The 10,637-nt window shown below is 33.0% G+C and overlaps 1 protein-coding gene across 4 annotated transcripts in view; it reads left to right on the top strand.

Annotated features, from left to right (window-relative positions):
- Positions 1-10,637, top strand: part of LOC108744735 (FERM, ARHGEF and pleckstrin domain-containing protein 2) — a 58,311-nt gene that overhangs the window by 3,229 nt on the left and 44,445 nt on the right. The window contains exon 1 of one of the 4 annotated variants that reach the window (XM_025974255.1): positions 1,877-2,024. The exons of the other annotated variants lie outside the window; for them this stretch is intronic. The gene's annotated coding sequence lies outside the window, so the exon portion shown is untranslated. Of the gene's footprint in view, positions 1-1,876; positions 2,025-10,637 lie in introns of those variants that run through there. 4 annotated transcript variants of the gene reach the window in all.

Genomic DNA, 10,637 nt, shown 5'->3' with positions numbered 1-10,637 from the left:
AAAAAAAAGCAATAAAAATTGTTAAAAAACGACTATTTGATCATGTATGAGGTGCTAAAATTGCTTTTAAATTTTTATAAAAAAATTAAAAAGAAAAAGCAATAGATTTAACGAAAAAAATATTTGCCCTTATCTGACCTAACGGAGGCCTATCGATTAAGGGCATTATCATGTCACAAATCTTTCGATGAGGTGCTAAATTTGCATAGCTGGTATTAAGATAAAGAAAATCGTTGCAGGTATGCGATGGGCAGAACTTTGTAAATATCGTAAATATCACTACTTAGTTCAATCAGTCGAATCAAATTAAAAAATAACAATTATTGAAAATGAAACACAAAATTTTAAGGTAACTTTGATAATCAGCTTCTATTCCTACAATGAATAGTGTCGGTGCTAATTTAATTTATAAAAAAAATCCCTACCACAACCCTAATTATAGGAAATCATAACTTCTATAAAAAATCAGATTCCGTTAAATCCTTTTTGCCTTCGTCCACCATGATTTTCTTGACATAGAGAAACAAAAGATAAGGTTCCGATTTTTAACATTTGAGGTAGCTGTCAATTGTCGACGGTATATTTTTGATATGCCAAAGTTAATGAAATCTAGTTTAGTAAAAATTCAAATTTATTCCAATAAAGTAATATAAACCATCCACATGGATCGAAACGTAAATTATAACGTTGAAATAACCAGACGTTTTAGACTTCCTACACTGTCTAGTTTTTTTTGCAGGTATTCCACCTTCACTTTTCTGTTTAATCCTAGTTATCGTGCTCAAACTAATGGCAAGTGCTTCTAAAAATCTTTCATGAACACAGTTTACAAAGAGCAACTGACCGCCGTTTTTTTTCTCCTTATCTAAATAATGAAACAGCTTCAAAACCAAGTTCTGAGATTGCGGATTTAATTGTTAAACGTTATGCTATCATTTTCATAGGATTAACACATCACAGTAACTTATCAAAAAAATTAAATAACGATGGAGGAGCTCTGAAAAGAACAGTTAAGCTACAAAGCGATGAAATAGGAAGATAAACAAAGACCAAAAACGACGTACTAAACTCCACATAAAATTCTGGGTGATTATGTAGTCGAGTGGCTGCACCATCTTGACTAGATGATGTTTCAAATTCAGGCGTTGCTTCTACTGTTAAGTGGTTCTACATGGTAGCTAGTTTCAAAATCTGCATCGGTAACTTTGTAGGGATTCATCAATGGAGGTATTCAGATGTCCGAAATCCTGAAACTTCTTTTTCCATTGTAGTCACATTCATTAAGGATTTGTTTGAGTGTTCGGCTACATAGCATTTAGTTATTTTTTGATGACCGGTACTTGACAAGTAAAGATCATATCCCCTGAATGCTTTGACTCTATTGTTTATGTCCGCCTTTGGATCATCATAATATTTTTTCTAGGATCAACCAAACTATTAAATAAATGGCGGCTGAAGCTTAAAGAGATTCAATTTTTGTCAGCACCCTTTCCTGTTAAGCAGGACCGTAGGTATAGAGAAAATTGGGGTTGTCGTGAAAAGCTGATTTAAAAGAATTTAGATAGTTCCATAGTGGGTAATTTAATATGAATATCATTAGTAGGTTGTAAAGATTCAGATATGGATGGTGTGCTAGGTGAGGTATTATCAGTAGTTTATGTGATTATCAATTAATTTTCCTTGCTGATTGGTACTAATGACTTTCTGTGCCATAGACGAACTTTAAAATACTCGTCTTCAAAACTGTTTCTATGAGATAATTGTAACTCAAAATCGTTATCCGAAATCAACAATTTTAATTAGTCTTGTATTAGTTCAAATAATTTGAAATCGTCTGGCATTCATGTCGTTCTAGTACCTAACTGAAGAACCTAAAGAAGATCTGGACTATCACCTAGTGAACCTAAATATTTAGTGAAGCTTGTAAGCTTGCTTTTTATTGAACCACGTTTTCTGACTAATTGTCTAATGCGATTATCACTCTCTGTGTTTGCCATATTACAATTAAATCAAACAGAAGCAAGGTAAGAAGGAAACAATATTAAAATGAGTAGGATTGATGATTACGTAAACAAGGCATGCGAGACTTACAGTGTGTTGCGAATTCCTGCAGCCAATGGGCTTGTTCAGCAATTTTTTTTTTAAATTCATAAATCGAATGTTCAAGTGAAAAATTTAGAGATCTGCAAAAAATCAAAATTTTATTCGCACATTTAGTGTCTTAAAAACAATTACAAAATGCCTCTTCTGGGGAAAAGGGGCGTGGCCAGACGTTACGTCAATATAGGCATAGGCTTGGTGATTGTACGCGACTCAACGCTAGCTATTAGTTGTTGCAAGCACTAATTCTTTGTAGGTATACATTGTTTGATTCTATATGGCTTCAAAAATGTGCTTGTTAGTATTCCATAACTTCAAAATATAAAATACAAAATAAAAAACGGATAAATCATTTATCTGTAGGGGACACATATACAGCCACAAGCTACAGAATAATGTATTAAGTAACACGTTTAACGCACTAATACATATTTAAACATTAACATTAGTCTGCTCAGCTTCTCAGAACAACATTTTATAGTCTGCCATTCATTTCAATAGAAGGCAATATTCTACAATATTTTAAATGTTTATTGACAGACGGTTTTCTCGACCGCAAGGTTTTACCATAGTAGTATTAATTTGTATAAACATCATGTAACTTGCAACAATTGCAACAGACTGCTAAGAATAAATTTTGTTTCCGTAATTAGGAACAATTTTTTAGTCTCCCTTTTGAACGGTGTAAATCTTTAAAACAAATATGACAGTTAAAACTATTGGCATACCAATTCGCAATGTTTTAGATGTAGGCAGACGCGGTTGAACTTGTAAAATGTATACATGTCCTAGGAATTGTATGAAATTTTGGTATTGTACTGTAGTCTGTCATTTAAGTAGTTCTACATCACAATATAAAAGTAAAAGTCTCTATTTGTTTATTAAAATATATATGAAGTAGGTTGCATATGTGGCTGTCATCATATGACAGCAAAATAGCGTTCGCCGTCACATGACAAATCCGTTAATACTTCAGCTGAAGAACTTATTTATTTTTGCAGGGTAAGCTGGAATGGCATTTGGAAGTATACAATAGTTTATTTTTATAGTACAAACATCTTGCTGTACTACAGTTCTTCTTGCAAAGGCACTTTTTGAATCCTTGGCCGGTTCCAGTTGATTGTAGGTTTGCAACTGAACATAAGTGCAATTTCCGTACTCAGAACATCCTGTACATCTAAAAGAACTCTCGGAGAAACATTGAACCGACACTTAGAACATAATTGTTTTATGATTCCGTCCTTGGTACCAATTTGATAGAGTTTATCTTCAGTTTTAACCAAGACTACACCTATAATATTAGGGTATCACCACGTCTTTTATCAACCTCTGGTACTGCAACCCGTACAGAAGTGCCAATAGGTACAGGTGGAAACTTCTTGTCACTCGATTTCATAATTTTTGCGGCCTGTTGTAAGTTTTTATTAGCACTTTGACGATTTTCTAGTGCTTTTGAATTTTTGACGCTGCATTTGTTTCGAACGCAAGGTGGAGGTTAAGTGTTTCGCATTGATCTGAATCGTTGTTAAAAACATGGCTTGGTTCCGTGTTCAGCCTAGAGAGTTCACATGCAAAGACTTTGGGATCCTCTTCATTCCCGGTAAGGTCCTGTATGATTTTCTACAAACCTTCAGTTTACCACGGATAATTTTTAATGTAGGCCAATATTCTTTTAAGTTTTCAATAATTCGGTTGGAAAATTTTCTGCCGTTGTCGGACTAGAGAATTGCAGGAGCGCCAAGTAGGGTAAATATATTGTTTGTATGTGTAAGCTTGTTTCAATTTGAGTGGCCTTAAAACAACAAATTTTATTAAGTGATCTTGATACACAAAAATGAATTTGTTAGACTGCCAAAAACTCAAGTTACATGATTTTTATCCAAATTAATATTACTCTGATAAAATCTTGTGCTCGAGAAAACCGTCTGTCAATAAACTTTTAAAATATTGTAGAATATTGCCTTCTTTTGAAATGAATGACAGATTATATAAAGTTGTCTGAGAAACTGTTTTTTTGAGCAAACTAATGTTAATGTTTAAATATGCATTAATGTGTTATCCATGTTATTTAATACATTGTTCTGTAGTTCTTAGCAGTAAATATGTCCCCTATCATTTGTAGACTTTAAAAAATTGTTTTTTTTTCGGACAGTCTATAATAGTAATTTTTTTTTTAATTTTGTCTAACGAGATAGATATTAGTGGAACAACTCCAGTTGTTATATGCATTAGCTATCTTTATAAGCTCATTTATTATTCCCTTTTCATCTCCTAGTTTAATATTTTCAATTTTAATTTTTTTATTTTGAGACATGAAGTTTTATTCTAACATAGTTCGTAGGTTCTTACAATCCGCATTTTTTGATCTTATTCATTTCATAACTTTTTAGCACCATACAAAACATTACGATTGTACTGCAGTTTTTATACATCTTTAGCTTTTCTATGTTGTTTGGGTTAGCTCTCCATTCAGCATAGTATTTCTTTCTCTGAATGCATGATCTGGCCATACTAGTGGTATACAAAATTGGTCTTGGTCTGGTAGTTTTGCATTTTGGCTAGACTAAGACTGTCTTTGTCAATTACTGTGTCGATAAATAGAAAAATTTGTGCTTAGAAGAATTATTAAAAAAGATAAGTGACGTGGCGATATTTAGTTGCGTGACACACCTTATTTCGCTCCGAAATTAAATCCGAATTCAGAAAAATGAAGATTTGGTAGAACAAACAAAATAGCTGAAACCCCAACGCCAAAACACGACACTTTAGTTGTCCGAAGCACTTTTCGGTAACAAGGTTACCTTCTTCAGGGACTGAAGTTCACTTCACGTGTTTTGGCGTTGGAGTTTGAGCTATTTTGTTTGTTCCGAATTCGGAAGGTTTCAAACATAAAGTGAAAAGTGAGTTTCATCAAATACACAAAGAAATTAGTTATAGGTGTGTGTAGTGAACAAAATTAAGGAACTAATTAAAAATAAGAGTGAAATTAAAATTATCAGAATGGATTTAATTGAAATAATTAAAACAAGCAAATAAAAAAATAAAATGTAAGTGAAAAAATGTATAAATAAGTGAATCGATCTACAATTGAGAGAAATCGGCGCCTCCACCATATATGTCACAATAAATTTAGAAACGGTGTCTCCATCATACATGTCGCGGCGGTATTTTGTTACTTTGTTTTTGTTAATTATTGACTTTAATTAACTGATTATAGTGCATCTTGATTATTTTGGCGTGACTGGGGTAAGGTATTAAGATGATAAGAACGACAAGATTGAAAAAACAATAACAACTTTATTATAATAAATGATATGAAGAATTGAACAGAAACGTTCATAAAAAGGATGTTTCTCTCAACGTAGATCAACACACCGAAAAAGTTAAGATTACTTACATTGATAGGAGCGTTGTAATCATCGTCATTCAGGAGGTAGTGTCACCAACACTTGGAGTTTCCCACTAGTTACTCTCTTAAGAGTAGAATTTTCTCGTTCCAGAGTCGACTGATGGCGATTACATTATCGATCCCCGTTCACGCGCTAAACTTTTTTGATGAACCAGTGATTATTTGTACATAGTTCAACATGGGTCACTTATTGGTTCTAGAAGTTTCTTTGGTTTAGCTAATTTAACGAAAAAACTGACGAAGTCCTTTTCGATGACATCGTGAAGTTCAATAATTTTCACAATAATCAGAACTATCGAATTAGCGTCAATTTCTGCTTGTACTTGATAATTCTTTTCGCTCCGTTGCTGCGGAATGCCAAATACGCTTATCTTACAAGTAAATGAACTCGATATCTGTTTTATGAATTTGGAAAGAATAGCATTGTTATAATTATATATATATATAGAAATATTTAGTTAACTTTGAAATATGTTTTAAAGTCTAAAATGGTTTTTTGAGTTTCCTTAAAACTTCACTGCGTGACAGTAAGCCACATATATAATTTCAAATATTATTCCAATCAATAATTTTTTAAAGTCAATGGTCCGTCTGGCCACATCCAACTTCTTAGTTGAATCTAAAGTTACTATAATTTTGAACTGAGCACCTATACAACCCGGATATTTTCGCAGGACTAGAAGTTGTTCTTATTGACAACTGATTTGTGATGACACGCGATCTCCTGGCTATTAATATAACTACTCCCAGGCTGTCAGCTCAGTTGTCTCCCAATTTTATATTTTTATAACAAGTAATTAAAATGTTTTTATGGGTAAATCAAGTTCTTGAATTTACTGAATCGACTCCTAAATGTCAAAATTTTGAACACTCTGGACTAATAACGTCAATACTGTAAAGTTTTTTACTTGTAGATTTTTTTGAAGAAAACCTTGTTCCGGAAATCTTCATAGTATCAAGATTACTAATTAATACATTAATTATTGAATCTCACTTAAAAATACTTATTTTAATCACTTAAATTATTATTAAATATAAATAAATTAGAATTTTATGAATAGCCATGCCAACACAGATTACGCCCCGGCGCTAGTTGTATGTTACTACCAGTTTATAATATGCGGCGTAGGTTTATTTAAGTAAATAGCCTTGTTCAAAAAGCTTGTATTCAATGAGGTTTTCTTCTATTAATGATAAGTATTCCTGTATGTACATTCTGTTTGCATTTAAGCTTCTTATATTTATCAGTATTATACTTATTCACTTGCATTTAATACTTTTCCGATAGTCTGGAACTGTTTCTTGCGTTTCTACATCCTCATTGTTTGTGATATTTTCAACTGTCATTTTTTGATTTACTTAACCAACCCAGACTAAGGATAATCTTATCTTAGCGATGTCTCTCCAGTAGCCACTTATAAGTTTCAGTTTCTAATGTCATTTGTTTTATGGTTCGTTTTTAAGTTCAGCTTAAATTTTGAATTATAGTCTACATATAATATACGGCTAACATTTTTACTATTACACTTATCAGTTTCATGATTTTTCGCACAATTTACACATTGGGTATTGTTTTTATATTTTTTCTTGTTGTGGTAGCAGTGGCAGTAATTGTGGCATCTCGGTAAATTGAATTCTTATAGTACCCCACACTGTTGCCATTTTAATCCAAGAAGCCTTTAGCCGTGATTTGTATGTACGCATATTTGGTTACTTCCACGTTTACTGAGGTAATATTCTGCTTATTTGGCTTAAAAACGTGATTGGTTTGGATATGCCCTTCTTACAGGCCATTTTTCTCTACTAGGTCCAAAATACAATTATGGTCCAGTTTATCTTCCACTTACAACTCCTATCATGTTAAGTAGTACTTTCTTCATTCTTCCTACCTTAGTTTTTGTATCGAGAATCTTCGATAAATGATTTATCTACAACTAAATTTAGATGCTTCTTTTCCTCATATATAATAATAATTTTGTTATTGTTTGCTATTTAATTAAATCAGTTTTGATATTCAATTTCTTGATACAGTTCTTGGCTTGTTCAAGGACTTTTATATTTATTTTATTTATTTAGTTATAAACAGGTACCGGATACAAGGATAATTAACGTACAGTATGTAAATCAACAACAATAATCATTCACAAAAGATCAGTTCCTGTAAGGACTTCTTAAATGAGAATAATGAGTTCACACTGAAATCCGAGTCTCCTATACATCTGTTAGCTTCGATACATAGTCTATATAGCGGAGCATTTAAGAAAAAATTTGAGGTCATGTTCGGAGTTACAAATCGTTTGGAACCCCTTATATTATAATGATTGTATAATGTATAATAATGCTTTAAATTACCTAAACCAATCTCATCTGTATTTACTTTAAATGTATTCATAATGTTATAATATTCAAAAAGTATATAACTTTGGGATTATAATTGTTGGACGAAGTTGCAAATAATTGCAATTCAGAGATTATATCGATTCCTTTCTTAATAGTTAGATTGCATTTTGTACCTTTCCTGATCTATAAATACTACTTCCATAATAACGTCAGCCCTGTATTTTTATAAAACAGATTAATTAAATGATCTATTCATAGCATAATCCATACGAGCATTAATGTTAAGACATTCGTCGAACCACACCCCCCCTGTCTTTCACAACAAATTAAGTATAAGTCCGCTTTCATTGAACCATCTAGAAACCCTATTAAGGTCCTCTTGCAAACCAAACCATCGCTGATAGAGGACACACTTTTGTACGCCTTTATGTCATCGGCATTAAAACCAATTAAAATTTTTAAAAACATTTACTTATGTCACTTATATACAAATTGAAGAGAAGTAGACCCAGGTGTGAACCTTGTGGCACCCCCGAGACCACACCAATTCTAAGATTCTTATACCTAACCATCTGATATCTGTCATTTAAATAACTACCAATGCAATTTAATAATTAACCATTTTTGCCGTAATATACATTTTTTTTAACAATCTCGAATGGTTCACTGAATCAAATGCCCTATGAAAATCCAAATACTTTGTCAAATCTCCTATTAGAGTACTTTTATTCTTCTTTGGAGAAAATAACAATTGACGAGGCAGATGTCTCAAGAGGTATTAACGTAATTAAACCTCATTAAGGGGCTGGCCCGGACGAAATACCACCAATCATCCTGGTAACAGGTGTAAATCGGCCCTGTTTAGGCCCATAACATCGTTCATTAATAGGTCTCTAAGGGAAGGATACGTTCCTAAAATTTGGAAGCAAGCACATGTAACTCCTAAAATAGTGGAAGTAGGAATGCAGCGAAAAATTATCGACCAATTTCAATTATGAACTCTGTACCTAAACTTCTCGATCGGTTACTTTGTGATAAGTTAGGTGAGCAAGTAAAGTCTGTTATCATTGACTAGCAACACGGTTTCACTAACCGTAGATCGACTCTCTCGAATTTATTAATTTACGAGCAATTTTTATATGAAGCACTGCTTGGGGGATCTCAGGTAGATGCCGTTTATCTTACTGATATCTCTCTAGATCACCTGGTATCTTCCACGTATAGTGCCTCTTAACGTGATGGTTGAATAAAGTATTCGCGACGGTTAAGTTATGTTTAACGCAAAATTCTATCAGTCTAACCATCATTTCTATTCCTTAATGTAGAAGAACCCGCTATTGCATCGTCTTTACCTTCACCTACTACTGCGTTGTAGTTTCCTACAACTATTAGGTTTTCCTGCCCTCTCACTACATTTAACACGTTTTCTATATCTGCATAAATCGCTTCTACGTCTTCATCATTGTAAGATGATGTAGGCATGTAGACCTGCACTATTACCGTTTTTATCAGTTTCAAGTTTAGTTTAACCATAACTATCCTATCGCGTGTTTAAAAATAACTTCCTATACGCTGTTCTGCTTACCTACGCATTACAATTCCAACCCCGCATTACCTTCCACCGATCGTGTATGTATTATTCTAAGTCTCCACTCCAGAAGTCTCTGACCAACGGACTTCACTAATGTATACTATATCTAATTCTAATCTATTCATTTCAACTTTCATATTTTCTAATTTCCCGACTTGTGTCATTGTCCTAACATTTCACGCTTTTACTCGTGAAATATTACACTTGACTTGTCTTAGTCTGGTTTTTCCTAACGAACCCCACCATTATGGTTGAACCTTTGGTCCGGCTCCCTAAATCGTCGAAACTCACAAGCCGATTCACCCACTCTAGTATGTATATTATGTTATTATTTTGATAATTTGGGAACTATAATAAACTCATGTGTTGCTCTGTAAAACAAAGAATTTTATTATTTTTTTAAACACTTGAAATTTCACAAAAACAACTTGGATATAAATTCCTACCTGTAAAACAAAGAAACGACACTAAGGTTTATAATTATCACTGTCGTTCCCTTTTACAATTTTGGGTTTACAATCTTTGGATTTAATTACGATTAATCTATCTATTGCACTTCGTGCTTATTCTTGACTGCCACGTCGCGCTCGTGTTTTCTATTACGATTTTCCTGCTACGCGCTCTCCCCCTACGGACTAATGGATAAACTTGATTGGGCGCGACGTTTAAATCTAATTAAAGAAATACATTTTCTTTACATCTCCCCCCCTGGGACGGAAAATTTTCCTGAAAATTTTACATATATAAAATTTTAAGAACATCCATCATATATAGGAGCCGGGATGAGCTTTGATACGTGAAATAGACTTGATTCTGATTTTTTCCTTCCTGTGTTTATCGTATATATTGTAGAAGATACTTTTTCTATAATTTCAAAAGGTCCGATTCTCAGTTCATCTAGTTTTTTCCTGTTAAGTTTATTTCCATTTTCAACATAAACCTTGTCTACGTTAAAGTCATATTTTATACGATTTTTGTCATACAAATGTTTGTTATAGGCATGTGATTTGATTGTATTTTGAAGTGCTTCCTTTTTATCCTTTATCCAATCATCTTTCGATATTGTTTCTTTTAATTCGTTTGGTAAAATTTGAGCATCTGTTCCATTCAATAAATACCTTGGGGTGAATCCGGTGACACAATGTACAGTGTCATTATATTTATGTATGCATTCCTGAGCTATTGTTGTCCAGGCCT

The sequence above is a fragment of the Agrilus planipennis genome, unplaced genomic scaffold (genome assembly GCF_000699045.2).
Source record: "Agrilus planipennis isolate EAB-ADULT unplaced genomic scaffold, Apla_2.0 scaffold46, whole genome shotgun sequence".
NCBI lineage: Eukaryota > Metazoa > Arthropoda > Insecta > Coleoptera > Buprestidae > Agrilus > Agrilus planipennis.
Note: the sequence above shows the minus strand (reverse complement) of the source record. Positions and strands in the feature narration are given on the sequence as shown.